Here is an 18,325-nt window from a genome sequence, read left to right as displayed (position 1 = left end):
GTTGAGTACACGTTTTAGGCTGTAATTTGAAATGGGACAGTGTAAATATCACAATACAAAACTAACCTCCTGTAGGTATATAGCGCTTTTTGTTGTTTGTTTGTTCCACTTTCGACAAAATAATGTAAATAGTTAACATTCATAACGGGATAAATACATTTGGATGACCCAGCTTGCCGAATTCAAAGTGTGAAACTGGCTGAAACTTACGGGCGAAAGGCAACAAAAGTGAAGATATAGAACACGGTAAGTTTCAAAATAATCAATATTAGTTCAAGGAACACCATAAACAGTTAAATTTTAAATACAGATTATGTTACCTGTGCAGTCATCTAAACTATTAAACTTTGCGAATGTGTCAGTCAGCTCCCCATCGAATTGTCATGAAGGCTCCTGGTTCATACCAATATGCTATGAGATGAATATGCAATTACACATATACAAAGAGATACGACATAAAAAAATGGGATGAACCCGCGCAGCTGTATATAAGATACGATCAGAAGGGTTCTTTAGAGTATATTAATAAACAAGACAGGATATTGGTATTGGTGACTTGAAGTGTTAAGTCCATATCCTAGATTTCACCGAGAAATGGAAATCGTGATCCAAAATGTAATCAAAGTTAAATCCAAATGGAAATGCCCACTAAACTTTGTGGTATCATTGGTAGCAGCGGCATCGCAATTTGATTACAACAGTACAAGAAAAGCTGATTTGAGGCATTTCAAGATATTGTTATTGACATTGTACAGGAAATACAAATGACAAGAATATAAAGTCCATGCACAATATTATGATCAGGGTAGTTGTTTCTTGTCGTGTTGGTTGAACACCCCCAGAGAATTGAATACATCATGCCAGGAACGGTCTCATTTCATCCAACAATTCCAAAATGGCGCCAACCACTTGACTGTAAAACAGGTACAAAACAGTTTTATTATTTGACACCTATTTACAATCCTACAAATCTTACCTTATTAGATAATTCAGATTGATTACTATATATATATATATATATATATATATATATATATATATATATATATATATATATATATATATATATATATATATATCAGTAGTAAATGGGGTCACCCTAGCGACAATGGGAATTAGCATTACAGAGACCCCTGGGTCACTCTAGCGACAATGGAAATTTAACATGGAGAAAAATCGTGGGTCACTCTGGCGACAAGGGAAATTTAACATAGAGAAAAATCGTGGGTCACTCTGGCGACAAGGGAAATGAACATAGAGAAAAATCGTGGGACTGTTGAGCGTCAAAGGGAATTGAACATGGGAATAGAGCGTGGGTCTGTCTAGGGACTAGGGGAATTTAACATATGGAAGTTGAACATGGTGGGTCTGTATAGCGTCAAGGGGAATTGAACATGGTGGGATTGTCTAGGGACAATGATGGTAGAGGGTCAAACACAACAGAGACAGAAACATACATACACTAGTACAAGCGTGAGATTTATATATAAAGCATTACCAAGACCTGAAATCTTGCTGGGGTGTTCAAAAATTTGCATAATTGTAATGATGCTATAAATAGCTATAATCAAGGAAATGCTCAACGACAAAATGGATGTGACTAAAAGTAACGTTAAAATGACGAAATTGTCCCAGAATTTAAAGGAAAATAAACATATCCCCGAAAATTAAGTTACAATGGTTTAGACTAAAATGGATAAAATTAGTAACTACTTACAATATCGACTTCTGTGACGATCATGGATAAATACCTATGTATCTATAATCAGCTGAAATTCCTATGAAATCCCACTATCTATTTATAGCTCCAACTTGTGGGTTTTTCCTTTGGAAAATCCCACTATCTTTTTATAGCCTCAGCTTGAGTGACGTTCCTGTTTATGAATTCTAGCATATATGTATAGCTACAAAATGTGGAAATCCCCAAGTCCATATTTATAGTCTCAAAATTTCCAGCGTCAGTGACGTCACTGTACTGAACACTAGGGGGATAAATGGCAACAGTGTTGCAAGTGGCTGACCTGAATACGCGCTACTGTAGGTAGGTAGGTAGAGTGTATCTGATAGGGATAAAGTGAGTTTTATAGGGACAAACAGAGACCAATACACACACACACACAACATACGCGCGCAGACTCACACACACACACACACACACACACACACACACACACACACACACAGAGGGAAGAGGAAAAAACAAACCCCAAAATATACTATCCACACTCGGGAGGAAGAAAAAAAAACAACCAAATATACGATCTACACAACGTACGCGAACACACACACACACACACACACACACAACATACGCGCGCAGACTCACACACACACACACACACACACACACACACAGGGAAGAGGAAAAAACAAACCCCAAATATACTATCCACACTCGGGAGGAAGAAAAAAACAACCAAATATACGATCTACACAACGTACGCGAACAAACACACACACACACACACACACACACAACATACGCGCGCAGACTCACACACAAACACACACACACAGAGGGAAGAGGAAAAAACAAACCCCAAATATACTATCCACACTCGGGAGGAAGACAAAAAAACAACCAAATATACGATCTACACAACGTACGCGAACACACACACATACACACACACACACACACAGAGGGAAGAGGAAAATACAAACCCCAAATATACTATCAACACAGAAGGGAGATAATACAAACCCCAAATAAACTATCCACACAAACGTACGCGAACGCATACAAACCCCAAATACACTATCAACACAGAAGGGAGATAACACAAACCCCAAATAAACTATCCACACAAACGTACGCGAACGCATACAAACCCCAAATACACTATCAACACAGAAGGGAGATAATACAAACCCCAAATAAACTATCCAAACAAACGTACCCGAACGCATACAAACCCCAAATATACTATCCACACAACGTCCCTAACGCATACAAACCGCAAATATACTATCCACACTCGGGAGGAAGAAGAAGAAAAACAACCAAATATGCGATCTACACAACGTACGCGAACACACACACACACACACACGCACACCACAGAGGGAAGAAGAAGAAAACCATTATACACTATCCACACGCAGTGAAGAAATAACCCTTTATATATATACCATCAAAAGAGAGTGAAGAAAATAACCCATTATATTCCATCAACACAGAGTGAAGAAGAAAAAGTTTTTTGAAAGCACCTAAGCCCTCACCTGCAATGACCAACTCTGCCAAACACCTACACCCCACCCACCCCCACTCCCAACACTACAAAACCCATTTAACTCGTTATTTTATGGCATCAGTGTGTGATTTAGGAAACATCAAGACACAAAATGATGGACGAATAGACTGACTATTGTTTACGGACTTGAATGCCTAAAGAGCGTGCGTGAAGGAAAACATCCTTCCATTTCAATTCTAACTAAAACATGATCCAGAGGGATAGAGAGAGGTGAAAGAGCACAATTTCATAAAGTGCGAGTAAAAACAAAACACACCATCCTTATTATACAATGTCATGACCAAGACACACTTACGTTTTCTTTCTGGTCTATTCTCTTTTAGAAGGTAGTATGAAATTTCACATCAGGGCCAACGCATCGGCTCACATTGTCAATTTTTCCATTTCCATGTTTTTACTGGCACAAGTTCTTCATCATCTTCAATTTCTTCTTCTTCTGAATCCCTCTTCTCTGTTTCGTCTTGTTTTTGTTTCTTCTCTTTTCTCGTAGGGCACTCTGAATTCCAGTGTCCTTTCTCCTGACAACGATATTAGGTATCTTGACTTTTGTCTCTCTCTCTTAGACGAAGCAGGTATTCTGGAGACAAATACCCATTTACCTTTGCAGATATAGCAAACTTCGTTAGCACTTACACACTTTCGTATGACTCTCATCAAATCAACGACCAAAAGAGTAAGTTTTGTTGCCACTTTCGCATGTGAATTATGCTTTCGTATGACTTTTAGCAAATATTTGACCAGCAGGTCGATCTGTGCTGACTCTTCCATCTTCTTGATCGTTTGAGAGCGGAATGAATACTCTGACGCTAAGACACTCTCCTTATATACATGGACCTGCTGCGTATGAAACCTAGTCAAATGTAATTTTGCAATAAGATGAAACGATTTCATTGAGGAAGTAAAAAGCAATGATGTACCGTATCGCCTCACACAAAACCTGAAGTTTTAGTTCAAATCCGTGTCAGCGATTTCGAAGACGACATAACTGAGCTTTAATCAATGCTCTCCAATTATGCCACAAAACCACGAGTCCTGATTCACGCCAAAAGAAATTTCGTTCGGTCCATAAAAAATAGTATCACATCTGAGAAACGCAAAAACGAACTTCCAGAAAACTGAGAACGACGGCTTACACCTACAACGTAAATGTGTGAGTTCAAGTAGTGCGTAAAACTTAGTCAAATTAAATTTTTATAGTCAAGACGAAACGATCTCTTTTCGAAGAAGAAAGCAGACAACAAGCGACAATGGCGATCCGTGTCACACAACACTTTTCAAAATGTATATTATCAGAGGTTTGTTCTAGCGATCTGCACGGTTAAATTAAATGTTGATGTATTTTGCAATAAGACGGACACAATTTCCATGGGATCGCCCATGGTACGATTGTTCGTGCATTAGTTTAATTTTTAAAAATACTTTTTATATAAATCGCCTATAGGATAGACCCAGTAAAGCATGGCCATTCTCGTCACTGTCTGAATAGCTACTCATGTCAATTCGAAGCGAACGCGGTAAGAAAATAAGTATAGCCAATGAAATGGCTTACAACGGGTGATGCATTGTTTTATTCTAGGTCTGTGTGGCATAATAATCCCTATGTTCTTGCGTTGTTACCATTACAGTGCAGACAGACTGAAATGTGAACTTACAAGCCCTCTTTGTGTGTGTTGTACCATTTCCTCTTACCACATCAAAATACTGAGCGTCACAGTATTGGTTCGCGTTTTCAAGCTGACCATTTTTTATATCTCACTTAAACATTTCGACATAAACACTCACATCGGTAGAGTCAGAACAGACGTGTTACAGTATTGAGGGGCATGTTATCTTTTCTTTTTCAAACTAATAAATTTGGGGTTTGTATGAAGTAAAGAACCGAAAGTACAGTGAAACTCAAGGATGATGACCCAATCTGTCTGTCTATTGATGCGTGTATTTACTTAAGAAGAAATATGACCTCTAAAACACAAAAAGATACGGCAAGCATGATTAGATTAAACACAACGATGTTTTCCTTCACGCCCGTGTAATTAAGAGTTTCAATCGTCTTTGAAGATAAACTTGGTCTCCTTTTGTAGGGCTTGAAATAATAAAAAAACTGAAAAATCTTAAGCACTTTGCTATAGATAATTTCATCAACAGACCAAACAACATAAATACCGTTACAACAATAAAAAGCCTTAAATCTTCTATCAAAAAGAAATGCATGAAAAAAATTAAAGATTAACGATAACTAACCAATGAAACCGAATTTAACAAAGGCAATGACATGTGAAGAAATGCCTCTCACTTTGGAAAGGTAGGCGAATGTATTCTGTCATGCACCGTCAACTTGAAAAAAATTATAAACAGAGAGAAACCTGAATTCAAAATTCAGTTGTTTCTTTTTCTTCAAAATTATTTCGTTTCTTTTCTTTTTTTTTTTTTGGAACAAATCTAAGCACTAATATAGAGTGGAAAAGGGAAAATGCACATACAAGCTTTGATATTTCTGAAAAAAGGAGGGGATATTCCTAACGTTCATAACCACCTATATATGCTTGGACTTGTCTGTGACTTATCCACAAAACAAGATATACATATTTCTGGTCAAGCTGCAAGTGTGTGCGTGTTTTTGAAAATGGTAAAAATTGAATATACAATTTTCTCGTGACACTTATAAAGTGAAGAGTCTGTGCAAGTGTCAAAAGCCAAAGTCATATAAGTTTTGTATTTTGTACGGCTTGTAAAGATTTCTACTTTAGAAAATGTGAAGTATCACAAGTTATTATCACAAACAGAAGTGGAACATAGGGGCTTGCAAGAAAGAAAATAACCCAGACAGTTGGTGTCATCAAGAGTGCTAGAGACGGTACCCGAACTTGCTTGCCTGCTTACTTGAATTAAAGTGATTTTCGCTCTAATGGAGCATGTATCACTGGTTTAATAACACACCGCGTGATTTTTAATTACTCCTGGGGAAGGAAAGAGAGCCTCATCCCCCAGGCTTTTATGTACTCACAGACTATTTTTAAATTTAGCCACTCAGGTGTAGGACTAACTAGTCCTTAACAACCTGACTGAAAGACTTTAAACATGAATGGGAATTGTCTCACCACACACTCATTTTTCTGTCCGAGCGTGGTAAAGGAGGAAAAAGGTGCTCAGCAAGACAGCCATGGATGTTAAGTACTCACCAAAACGCTAGCCCGTACTTATTTCAAATCAAGTCCCGTTTTTGCTAATGGACAATAAAAGGTACCAATAATGTGTTAACCACCTGTGCAATTAGTTCAAATCTAACGAGTCTGTTAAATTTCCTACTTCCTAACATATCTGTCTAATATTAGTACTTAGTGTACATAAAAATAGCCATACTGATCTTATTTTAAATTATTATGTCTAAGCGACATATACCAGTTTGGTCACTGTTAGGTTTAAAAAGTTAAGTTTGTTGTGGTGTTCCAATGGGTCAAGTTTGTTTCGAGAATAGTTTAGTCAAGGAGGGATACCAAGCCAAATATGGTTCCCTATTTAATAAAAAGCAATCTTTTGGAGCCCTAAAAAAAAGTCTGTTTTTTCTGTTAGAAGGTAACACGTCTCTCTTTGGCTTTCACGTTCTTTCCCGCACTCCTAGTCTCATGATTCTTGATATCAGGAAATGCGTAGCCATGATGGGCGGTAATGTAAGCAGCGGTTTCTACCAGTTGACTGAGGGGGTATCCAGTGTAGGCTTGTCTGTAGAATTGGGGAAGAACTCTGACCCCTAATCCCCATTGAGAAGGTCTTGGTTTAAAGGTGTCTAGAGATTTGTAGGCAACGTATTGTATGGCTGTAATAAACTGCCCTGCTATGTTGACGTCATACAATGCTTGATCTAGCCCCATTTCGGTGTACTTCTCAACGAGGGTCAGCGTCCCCCTCCTCCTCAACCGCCTCAATTTCCTCTTCTGGTTCTGATACTAATTCTTCAGTTGAGGTAGATAGTTTCAAATCCGCTGCTATGGTGTCTGTCGCTGTTATTGTTGTTGTGGTTGTTCTTTCAGCTGAGATTGCCTGTAGTATCGGAGTGAGAAAAGAACGTAGTGCCTCCGATAATTACATTTGAGTTTGCCATACCGTTTGTGTAACATAATTGGACCTTTGTTTTGCCACCACTCTTTCCGGGACGGGTTGTTTGTTAGGTATAGTCGGCTGTTGACTAGCTGTTATTTGTGTTCTCGAGGTGGGTGGAGTGCTAACTGGCTAGGTCTGCATTTCTTGCTCCCGCTGCTGTTGCGTATATTTCTTCCCTCCACACCGAGTTCTGGACCTAATTCTTTAAATTTCGTTGTACCCGAACTTACATTATTCATATTATCACCAACAAAAGAAAACAAAACGCACAGACCTAAAAGAAACACTCATTCACTTTTTACAGAACATTACTATTTTTAAAATTTTGATAAGCGACGGAAACGAACAACTTAGAGTCACACTTTATAACCAAGATAAAGAAATCATGTGCTGATAGACTCACTTCTGTATTTTTTCTTCTTACTGACTAACGTATCATAGGCAATGGAATGTGATTTCTTTTCGAGAGTATGGGGTAGCCCTGAAATTTTTTTTTGGGAAGTTGAAGCTATGGCGATCGCTTAGGTTATAAGATGATGGCCTCCTCTGACGACAGGCTTTCTCACAGGATAAGGTCTGCTTCTTCGGAAAGAGAAGAAGAACTCTTTGGTGTCGATAAAACTGTTAACAAAGCCTCTGCCAGGTTCATGCTGCTGCTGCTGTTGCTGCTCTCTCTGCTGTTTATGAAGTCTGTACTTCTCCGTCCATTCTTCTTTCTCCTTCTTGAATTCCTCCTTGAAGAGCTCTTCTTTCAGGTCTTCAGTGACTTTCAACATTATGATATTGTCTATCTCTTCAGGTCTCGGTATCAGACTTGTCATGACCCTATGCAAATTCACATAGGCTTCGTTCAACTTGGCTTATCTTGAGCACATCTTCGTAGGAAGATGAGTCGACAATGGATGGACAGACTGGAGACACAACACAACACAACATTTTTGAATTCAGAAATGTTGTGTTGTGTTGTGTCTCCAGTCTGTCCATCCATTGTCGACTCATCTTCCTACGAAGATGTGCTCAAGATAAGCCAAGTTGAACGAAGCCTATGTGAATTTGCATAGGGTCATGACAAGTCTGATACCGAGACCTGAAGAGATAGACAATATCATAATGTTGAAAGTCACTGAAGACCTGAAAGAAGAGCTCTTCAAGGAGGAATTCAAGAAGGAGAAAGAAGAATGGATGGAGAAGTACTGACTTCATAAACAGCAGAGAGAGCAGCAACAGCAGCAGCAGCATGAACCTGGCAGAGGCTTTGTTAACAGTTTTATCGACACCAAAGAGTTCTTCTTCTCTTTCCGAAGAAGCAGACCTTATCCTGTGAGAAAGCCTGTCGTCAGAGGAGGCCATCATCTTATAACCTAAGCGATCGCCATAGCTTCAACTTCCCAAAAAAAATTTCAGGGCTACCCCATACTCTCGAAAAGAAATCACATTCCACTGCCTATGATACGTTAGTCAGTAAGAAGAAAAAATACAGAAGTGAGTCTATCAGCACATGATTTCTTTATCTTGGTTATAAAGTGTGACTCTAAGTTGTTCGTTTCCGTCGCTTATCAAAATTTTAAAAATAGTAATGTTCTGTAAAAAGTGAATGAGTGTTTCTTTTAGGTCTGTGCGTTTTGTTTTCTTTTGTTGGTGATAATATGAATAATGTAAGTTCGGGTACAACGAAATTTAAAGAATTAGGTCCAGAACTCGGTGTGGAGGGAAGAAATATACGCAACAGCAGCGGGAGCAAGAAATGCAGACCTAGCCAGTTAGCACTCCACCCACCTCGAGAACACAAATAACAGCTGGTCAACAGCCGACTATACCTAACAAACAACCCGTCCCGGAAAGAGTGGTGGCAAAACAAAGGTCCAATTATGTTACACAAACGGTATGGCAAACTCAAATGTAATTATCGGAGGCACTACGTTCTTTTCTCACTCCGATACTACAGGCAATCTCAGCTGAAAGAACAACCACAACAACAATAACAGCGACAGACACCATAGCAGCGGATTTGAAACTATCTACCTCAACTGAAGAATTAGTATCAGAACCAGAAGAGGAAATTGAGGCGGTTGAGGAGGAGGGGGACGCTGACCCTCGTTGAGAAGTACACCGAAATGGGGCTAGATCAAGCATTGTATGACGTCAACATAGCAGGGCAGTTTATTACAGCCATACAATACGTTGCCTACAAATCTCTAGACACCTTTAAACCAAGACCTTCTCAATGGGGATTAGGGGTCAGAGTTCTTCCCCAATTCTACAGACAAGCCTACACTGGATACCCCCTCAGTCAACTGGTAGAAACCGCTGCTTACATTACCGCCCATCATGGCTACGCATTTCCTGATATCAAGAATCATGAGACTAGGAGTGCGGGAAAGAACGTGAAAGCCAAAGAGAGACGTGTTACCTTCTAACAGAAAAAACAGACTTTTTTTTAGGGCTCCAAAAGATTGCTTTTTATTAAATAGGGAACCATATTTGGCTTGGTATCCCTCCTTGACTAAACTATTCTCGAAACAAACTTGACCCATTGGAACACCACAACAAACTTAACTTTTTAAACCTAACAGTGACCAAACTGGTATATGTCGCTTAGACATAATAATTTAAAATAAGATCAGTATGGCTATTTTTATGTACACTAAATACTAATATTAGACAGATATGTTAGGAAGTAGGAAATTTAACAGACTCGTTAGATTTGAACTAATTGCACAGATGGTTAACACATTATTGGTACCTTTTATTGTCCATTAGCAAAAACGGGACTTGATTTGAAATAAGTACGGGCTAGCGTTTTGGTGAGTACTTAACATCCATGGCTGTCTTGCTGAGCACCTTTTTCCTCCTTTACCACGCTCGGACAGAATAATGAGTGTGTGGTGAGACAATTCCCATTCATGTTTAAAGTCTTTCAGTCAGGTTGTTAAGGACTAGTTAGTCCTACACCTGAGTGGCTAAATTTAAAAATAGTCTGTGAGTACATAAAAGCCTGGGGGATGAGGCTCTCTTTCCTTCCCCAGGAGTAATTAAAAATCACGCTATGTGTTATTAAACCAGTGATACATGCTCCATTAGAGCGAAAATCACTTTAATTCAAGTAAGCAGGCAAGCAAGTTCGGGTACCGTCTCTAGCACTCTTGATGACACCAACTGTCTGGGTTATTTTCTTTCTTGCAAGCCCCTATGTTCCACTTCTGTTTGTGATAATAACTTGTGATACTTCACATTTTCTAAAGTAGAAATCTTTACAAGCCGTACAAAATACAAAACTTATATGACTTTGGCTTTTGACACTTGCACAGACTCTTCACTTTATAAGTGTCACGAGAAAATTGTATATTCAATTTTTACCATTTTCAAAAACACGCACACACTTGCAGCTTGACCAGAAATATGTATATCTTGTTTTGTGGATAAGTCACAGACAAGTCCAAGCATATATAGGTGGTTATGAACGTTAGGAATATCTCCTCCTTTTTTCAGAAATATCAAAGCTTGTATGTGCATTTTCCCTTTTCCACTCTATATTAGTGCTTAGATTTGTTCCAAAAAAAAAAAGAAAAGAAACGAAATAATTTTGAAGAAAAAGAAACAACTGAATTTTGAATTCAGGTTTCTCTCTGTTTATAATTTTTTTCAAGTTGACGGTGCATGACAGAATACATTCGCCTACCTTTCCAAAGTGAGAGGCATTTCTTCACATGTCATTGCCTTTGTTAAATTCGGTTTCATTGGTTAGTTATCGTTAATCTTTAATTTTTTTCATGCATTTCTTTTTGATAGAAGATTTAAGGCTTTCTATTGTTGTAACGGTATTTATGTTGTTTGGTCTGTTGATGAAATTATCTATAGCAAAGTGCTTAAGATTTTTCAGTTTTTTTATTATTTCAAGCCCTACAAAAGGAGACCAAGTTTGTCTTCAAGTACGATTGAAACTCTTAATTACACGGGCGTGAAGGAAAACATCGTTGTGTTTAATCTAATCATGCTTGCCGTATCTTTTTGTGTTTTAGAGGTCATATTTCTTCTTAAGTAAATACACGCATCAATAGACAGACAGATTGGGTCATCATCCTTGAGTTTCACTGTACTTTCGGTTCTTTACTTCATACAAACCCCAAATTTATTAGTTTGAAAAAGAAAAGATAACATGCCCCTCAATACTGTAACACGTCTGTTCTGACTCTACCGATGTGAGTGTTTATGTCGAAATGTTTAAGTGAGATATAAAAAATGGTCAGCTTGAAAACGCGAACCAATACTGTGACGCTCAGTATTTTGATGTGGTAAGAGGAAATGGTACAACACACACAAAGAGGGCTTGTAAGTTCACATTTCAGTCTGTCTGCACTGTAATGGTAACAACGCAAGAACATAGGGATTATTATGCCACACAGACCTAGAATAAAACAATGCATCACCCGTTGTAAGCCATTTCATTGGCTATACTTATTTTCTTACCGCGTTCGCTTCGAATTGACATGAGTAGCTATTCAGACAGTGACGAGAATGGCCATGCTTTACTGGGTCTATCCTATAGGCGATTTATATAAAAAGTATTTTTAAAAATTAAACTAATGCACGAACAATCGTACCATGGGCGATCCCATGGAAATTGTGTCCGTCTTATTGCAAAATACATCAACATTTAATTTAACCGTGCAGATCGCTAGAACAAACCTCTGATAATATACATTTTGAAAAGTGTTGTGTGACACGGATCGCCATTGTCGCTTGTTGTCTGCTTTCTTCTTCGAAAAGAGATCGTTTCGTCTTGACTATAAAAATTTAATTTGACTAAGTTTTACGCACTACTTGAACTCACACATTTACGTTGTAGGTGTAAGCCGTCGTTCTCAGTTTTCTGGAAGTTCGTTTTTGCGTTTCTCAGATGTGATACTATTTTTTATGGACCGAACGAAATTTCTTTTGGCGTGAATCAGGACTCGTGGTTTTGTGGCATAATTGGAGAGCATTGATTAAAGCTCAGTTATGTCGTCTTCGAAATCGCTGACACGGATTTGAACTAAAACTTCAGGTTTTGTGTGAGGCGATACGGTACATCATTGCTTTTTACTTCCTCAATGAAATCGTTTCATCTTATTGCAAAATTACATTTGACTAGGTTTCATACGCAGCAGGTCCATGTATATAAGGAGAGTGTCTTAGCGTCAGAGTATTCATTCCGCTCTCAAACGATCAAGAAGATGGAAGAGTCAGCACAGATCGACCTGCTGGTCAAATATTTGCTAAAAGTCATACGAAAGCATAATTCACATGCGAAAGTGGCAACAAAACTTACTCTTTTGGTCGTTGATTTGATGAGAGTCATACGAAAGTGTGTAAGTGCTAATGAAGTTTGCTATATCTGCAAAGGTAAATGGGTATTTGTCTCCAGAATACCTGCTTCGTCTAAGAGAGAGAGACAAAAGTCAAGATACCTAATATCGTTGTCAGGAGAAAGGACACTGGAATTCAGAGTGCCCTACGAGAAAAGAGAAGAAACAAAAACAAGACGAAACAGAGAAGAGGGATTCAGAAGAAGAAGAAATTGAAGATGATGAAGAACTTGTGCCAGTAAAAACATGGAAATGGAAAAATTGACAATGTGAGCCGATGCGTTGGCCCTGATGTGAAATTTCATACTACCTTCTAAAAGAGAATAGACCAGAAAGAAAACGTAAGTGTGTCTTGGTCTTGACATTGTATAATAAGGATGGCGTGTTTTGTTTTTACTCACACTTTATGAAATTGTGCTCTTTCACCTCTCTCTATCCCTCTGGATCATGTTTTAGTTAGAATTGAAATGGAAGGATGTTTTCCTTCACGCACGCTCTTTAGGCATTCAAGTCCGTAAACAATAGTCAGTCTATTCGTCCATCATTTTGTGTCTTGATGTTTCCTAAATCACACACTGATGCCATAAAATAACGAGTTAAATGGGTTTTGTAGTGTTGGGAGTGGGGGTGGGTGGGGTGTAGGTGTTTGGCAGAGTTGGTCATTGCAGGTGAGGGCTTAGGTGCTTTCAAAAAACTTTTTCTTCTTCACTGTGTTGATGGAATATAATGGGTTATTTTCTTCACTCTCTTTTGATAGTATATATATAAAGGGTTATTTCTTCACTGCGTGTGGATAGTGTATAATGGTTTTCTTCTTCTTCCCTCTGTGGTGTGCGTGTGTGTGTGTGTGTGTGTTCGCGTACGTTGTGTAGATCGCATATTTGGTTGTTTTTCTTCTTTTCCTCCCGAGTGTGGATAGTATATTTGCGGTTTGTATGCGTTAGCGACGTTGTGTGGATAGTATATTTGGGGTTTGTATGCGTTCGGGTACGTTTGTTTGGATAGTTTATTTGGGGTTTGTATTATCTCCCTTCTGTGTTGATAGTGTATTTGGGGTTTGTATGCGTTCGCGTACGTTTGTGTGGATAGTTTATTTGGGGTTTGTATTATCTCCCTTCTGTGTTGATAGTGTATTTGGGGTTTGTATGCGTTCGCGTACGTTTGTGTGGATAGTTTATTTGGGGTTTGTATTATCTCCCTTCTGTGTTGATAGTATATTTGGGGTTTGTATTTTCCTCTTCCCTCTGTGTGTGTGTGTGTGTGTGTGTGTGTGTGTGTGTGTGTGTGTGTGTGTGTATGTGTGTGTGTTCGCGTACGTTGTGTAGATCGTATATTTGGTTGTTTTTTTGTCTTCCTCCCGAGTGTGGATAGTATATTTGGGGTTTGTTTTTTCCTCTTCCCTCTGTGTGTGTGTGTTTGTGTGTGAGTCTGCGCGCGTATGTTGTGTGTGTGTGTGTGTGTGTGTGTTTGTTCGCGTACGTTGTGTAGATCGTATATTTGGTTGTTTTTTTCTTCCTCCCGAGTGTGGATAGTATATTTGGGGTTTGTTTTTTCCTCTTCCCTGTGTGTGTGTGTGTGTGTGTGTGTGTGAGTCTGCGCGCGTATGTTGTGTGTGTGTGTGTGTGTGTGTGTGTGTGTTCGCGTACGTTGTGTAGATCGTATATTTGGTTGTTTTTTTTTCTTCCTCCCGAGTGTGGATAGTATATTTTGGGGTTTGTTTTTTCCTCTTCCCTCTGTGTGTGTGTGTGTGTGTGTGTGTGTGTGTGTGTGTGTGTGTGAGTCTGCGCGCGTATGTTGTGTGTGTGTGTGTGTATTGGTCTCTGTTTGTCCCTATAAAACTCACTTTATCCCTATCAGATACACTCTACCTACCTACCTACAGTAGCGCGTATTCAGGTCAGCCACTTGCAACACTGTTGCCATTTATCCCCCTAGTGTTCAGTACAGTGACGTCACTGACGCTGGAAATTTTGAGACTATAAAGATGGACTTGGGGATTTCCACATTTTGTAGCTATACATATATGCTAGAATTCATAAACAGGAACGTCACTCAAGCTGAGGCTATAAAAAGATAGTGGGATTTTCCAAAGGAAAAACCCACAAGTTGGAGCTATAAATAGATAGTGGGATTTCATAGGAATTTCAGCTGATTATAGATACATAGGTATTTATCCATGATCGTCACAGAAGTTGATATTGTAAGTAGTTACTAATTTTATCCATTTTAGTCTAAACCATTGTAACTTAATTTTCGGGGATATGTTTATTTTCCTTTAAATTCTGGGACAATTTCGTCATTTTAACGTTACTTTTAGTCACATCCATTTTGTCGTTGAGCATTTCCTTGATTATAGCTATTTATAGCATCATTACAATTATGCAAATTTTTGAACACCCCAGCAAGATTTCAGGTCTTGGTAATGCTTTATATATAAATCTCACGCTTGTACTAGTGTATGTATGTTTCTGTCTCTGTTGTGTTTGACCCTCTACCATCATTGTCCCTAGACAATCCCACCATGTTCAATTCCCCTTGACGCTATACAGACCCACCATGTTCAATTTCCATATGTTAAATTCCCCTAGTCCCTAGACAGACCCACACTCTATTCCCATGTTCAATTCCCCTTGACGCTCAACAGTCCCACGATTTTTCTCTATGTTCATTTCCCTTGTCGCCAGAGTGACCCACGATTTTTCTCTATGTTAAATTTCCCTTGTCGCCAGAGTGACCCACGATTTTTCTCCATGTTAAATTTCCATTGTCGCTAGAGTGACCCAGGGGTCTCTGTAATGCTAATTCCCATTGTCGCTAGGGTGACCCCATTTACTACTTATATCGGTCTCATCGATCTCTACATTTATACCTTATTAATAAACAGCACCTACATGTAGAATGTGCTACCGGTTTCGTTTTATTACTTCATCAGACTAAATTCAAACTGAATTCAGTATCTTTGTTTAAGTCATTAAATAAATTGTGTTTCTATATGAGCATTGATATAAACAATATGACATAAACAGGATGATGTAATTGCTTAAATTTATTATACATAATGATATTATTCCTTAACAAATAATTGACATGGAAATATGCATATAGAAAACAAATTAATCATATTTTAATACATGAAAATTCATAAAACTGGATCCTAAAGATACATATATTTCTAAAGATAACTGTTTTACAAATGTATTAATAAATATTGAAAACATATAAAAATATATATTATATCTTGATATATTTTTGACCAGTGTTCATTATTGCATCAAAACTAAATTTCCATGCTAGTATGGTGTGCATAATACTTAAAATCAACAATTTATAAACAAATAATCATAATATATTGGGAATTAATTTATTGATGCCATTACATTTTTTTTTAAAAATGAATAAACTGATATTTATGATATTATTTTATACATTCGCGAGTTAAGTTGTTCTGTAAGTTATAATACTATAATTTATTTGTAACTAAATATATGTGCCCAAGGATATGTCAAGATATAATATATATATTTATTTTTCTTAATGTTCATTAATTACTATATATATATATATATATATATATATATATATATATATATATATATATTTGGAGAGAGAGACAAAGACAGAAATCACACATATGCTGTGATATAGACAAAAATTTACGCTACATGATAACAATATTCTTGTTGCTACCATTGCCATATTCATAATTGGCTTTACCTTTGCTGATAATGTATTAGAAGGCTATATTGATTCTTAAAGTTCTCTTTTGAAGACTTTCCCAGGATTCAATTGATATCAATTCTCACAGTATACATTTACAAAAATATTAAACTATAATTAGTACAGTTGTGATTCGAGTCTATAATCCACTGACTGTAGGTACGAATATATAGAACAGATACCTTCCTGCAACACAAACAAATAAACACGAATGTGTCCTTAAATTTATGCTACTCTAAAATGTATGTATTCTGGCAAAATACAGACTAATCCATATAATAGTCTACTTGGATAGCATCATCTAAAATTCATCAAGCGAATTATCATCAGAACTGTATAGATTGTTTTTTTTTTATTTAAAAAAAACTTGCATCTATTAGCATTTTGTTAAGTGAAATGTATCCCTATCCTATTTTTTACATTGACTGGTGTCCATCTTTGTTTAACATTTATGAGGACGGACGACGACATTTAGGATATCTAAATACAAAACAGTTAAAATAATGACTATATATTAAATCATGTTTAAAACTTAATTAAGCTTCTATTATAGAAAGTTGAAATATCTTTAAATATGACTAACATTGATAAATTTTAAATCATCTTTGTTTAAACGTTATAGCCTGGTCAGCTTTGCACGACAGGAATAATCTTAACATCTGTTCCATCGATATATGAATGAGCACTGGCCACGCCCATATTATACGATTCCATGATGCACGTACTTAAGCAATAATTGTTATCCAAGTTCCAATGAAATTGTCTTCTCATAATTCATATCCCAATTTCTTACCGAAAAAATAATGCAGATGAGTAGAATTACTACTTGCAAGAAGATAAAAATTAACAAAACGAGCTATTAACATATATACACTCACTCAGTCAGTTCTACAGGGTTTTCCTTTACGACCTTTAAAATGTCTTCCAAGGATTTAGCTATATCATCCAGTACCGAATAGTTTATACGAAGGTCTGAGAAAAAAAGAAAGAACAATAAAAGAATATATATATATATATATATATATATATATATATATATATATATATCCTACATAATATCTTTTGATTCATATTTGATGTTATAAATTTACAATCTTATTAGAGAATATGGATGCATTCTTATGTTTGCACGCAGAAATATATCTGATACAACCATACACGACAGGCTAAACACGTTTCGTGAAGGGGAAATTATAAGCACGAAATGATAAGAATAAATAAATACCTGCGGAAAGGGCGACCGTAAACAGTGCCAAGAAAAGCAGCAACACAACGAGATTCTTCATTATGACAAATAGTTCTCGACAGCTATTTGCGGTTTCTGCTTTCTATCAAGGAATGAATTTGATCTTTAGTGTATTGTCTTTTAAGCAATATTGCACGCTACGCATACATAACAATTTTCAGTCGGTAACCAATACATGGAATTAATGAAAACAGTTATCCCTCCCACCGAAAAATGCAACCAGTAAAAATGAAAGAAAGGTATCTTTAAGATTGTATGGGAGTGTATTTAAAGTAGCATAGATCACATCTTTTCCAATGTAAAAAGAAAATAAAATGTAGGTTTCTCCACTTGAGCTGAGAAAAAACTTCCATCATAAAGATCAGTCAAGCGTAATAACAATCATTCGACCGCATAAGTTAGGATCTTGCAATTACCAAGAGAGGACATACTATTGAACATGCCCCAAAACAGATTGAATGTTGTTGTTGTTGTTGTAGGGTTTAACGCCATTTTTCAGCACGCGATAGGCTATACATGGCGGCCAGTATTAATGGTGGAGGAAGAAACCGAGAAATTCCCGGAAAGAACCACCGACCCTCGAGAAGCTACTGGCAAGCTTTCTCACATATCCACATTCGCCGAATCCGAGACTCGAACCCACGCAGACAGAGGTGAGATGGCAG

At 37.4% G+C, this 18,325-nt stretch overlaps 1 long non-coding RNA gene across 1 annotated transcript; it reads right to left on the bottom strand.

Annotated features, from left to right (window-relative positions):
- Positions 1–716: 716 nt before the first annotated feature.
- Positions 717–17,780, bottom strand: LOC149770718 (uncharacterized). Its single transcript, XR_016418489.1, has 3 exons — positions 17,640–17,780; positions 17,293–17,386; positions 717–913 (listed from the first exon to the last, which is right to left on the bottom strand). It is a non-coding gene; the product is annotated as an uncharacterized LOC149770718 (long non-coding RNA).
- Between the last annotated feature and the right edge of the window lie 545 nt (positions 17,781–18,325).

This window comes from Sinohyriopsis cumingii, unplaced genomic scaffold, assembly GCF_028554795.1.
Source record: "Sinohyriopsis cumingii isolate HCF-2022 unplaced genomic scaffold, ASM2855479v2 utg002455l, whole genome shotgun sequence".
Lineage (NCBI taxonomy): Eukaryota > Metazoa > Mollusca > Bivalvia > Unionida > Unionidae > Sinohyriopsis > Sinohyriopsis cumingii.
Note: the sequence above shows the minus strand (reverse complement) of the source record. Positions and strands in the feature narration are given on the sequence as shown.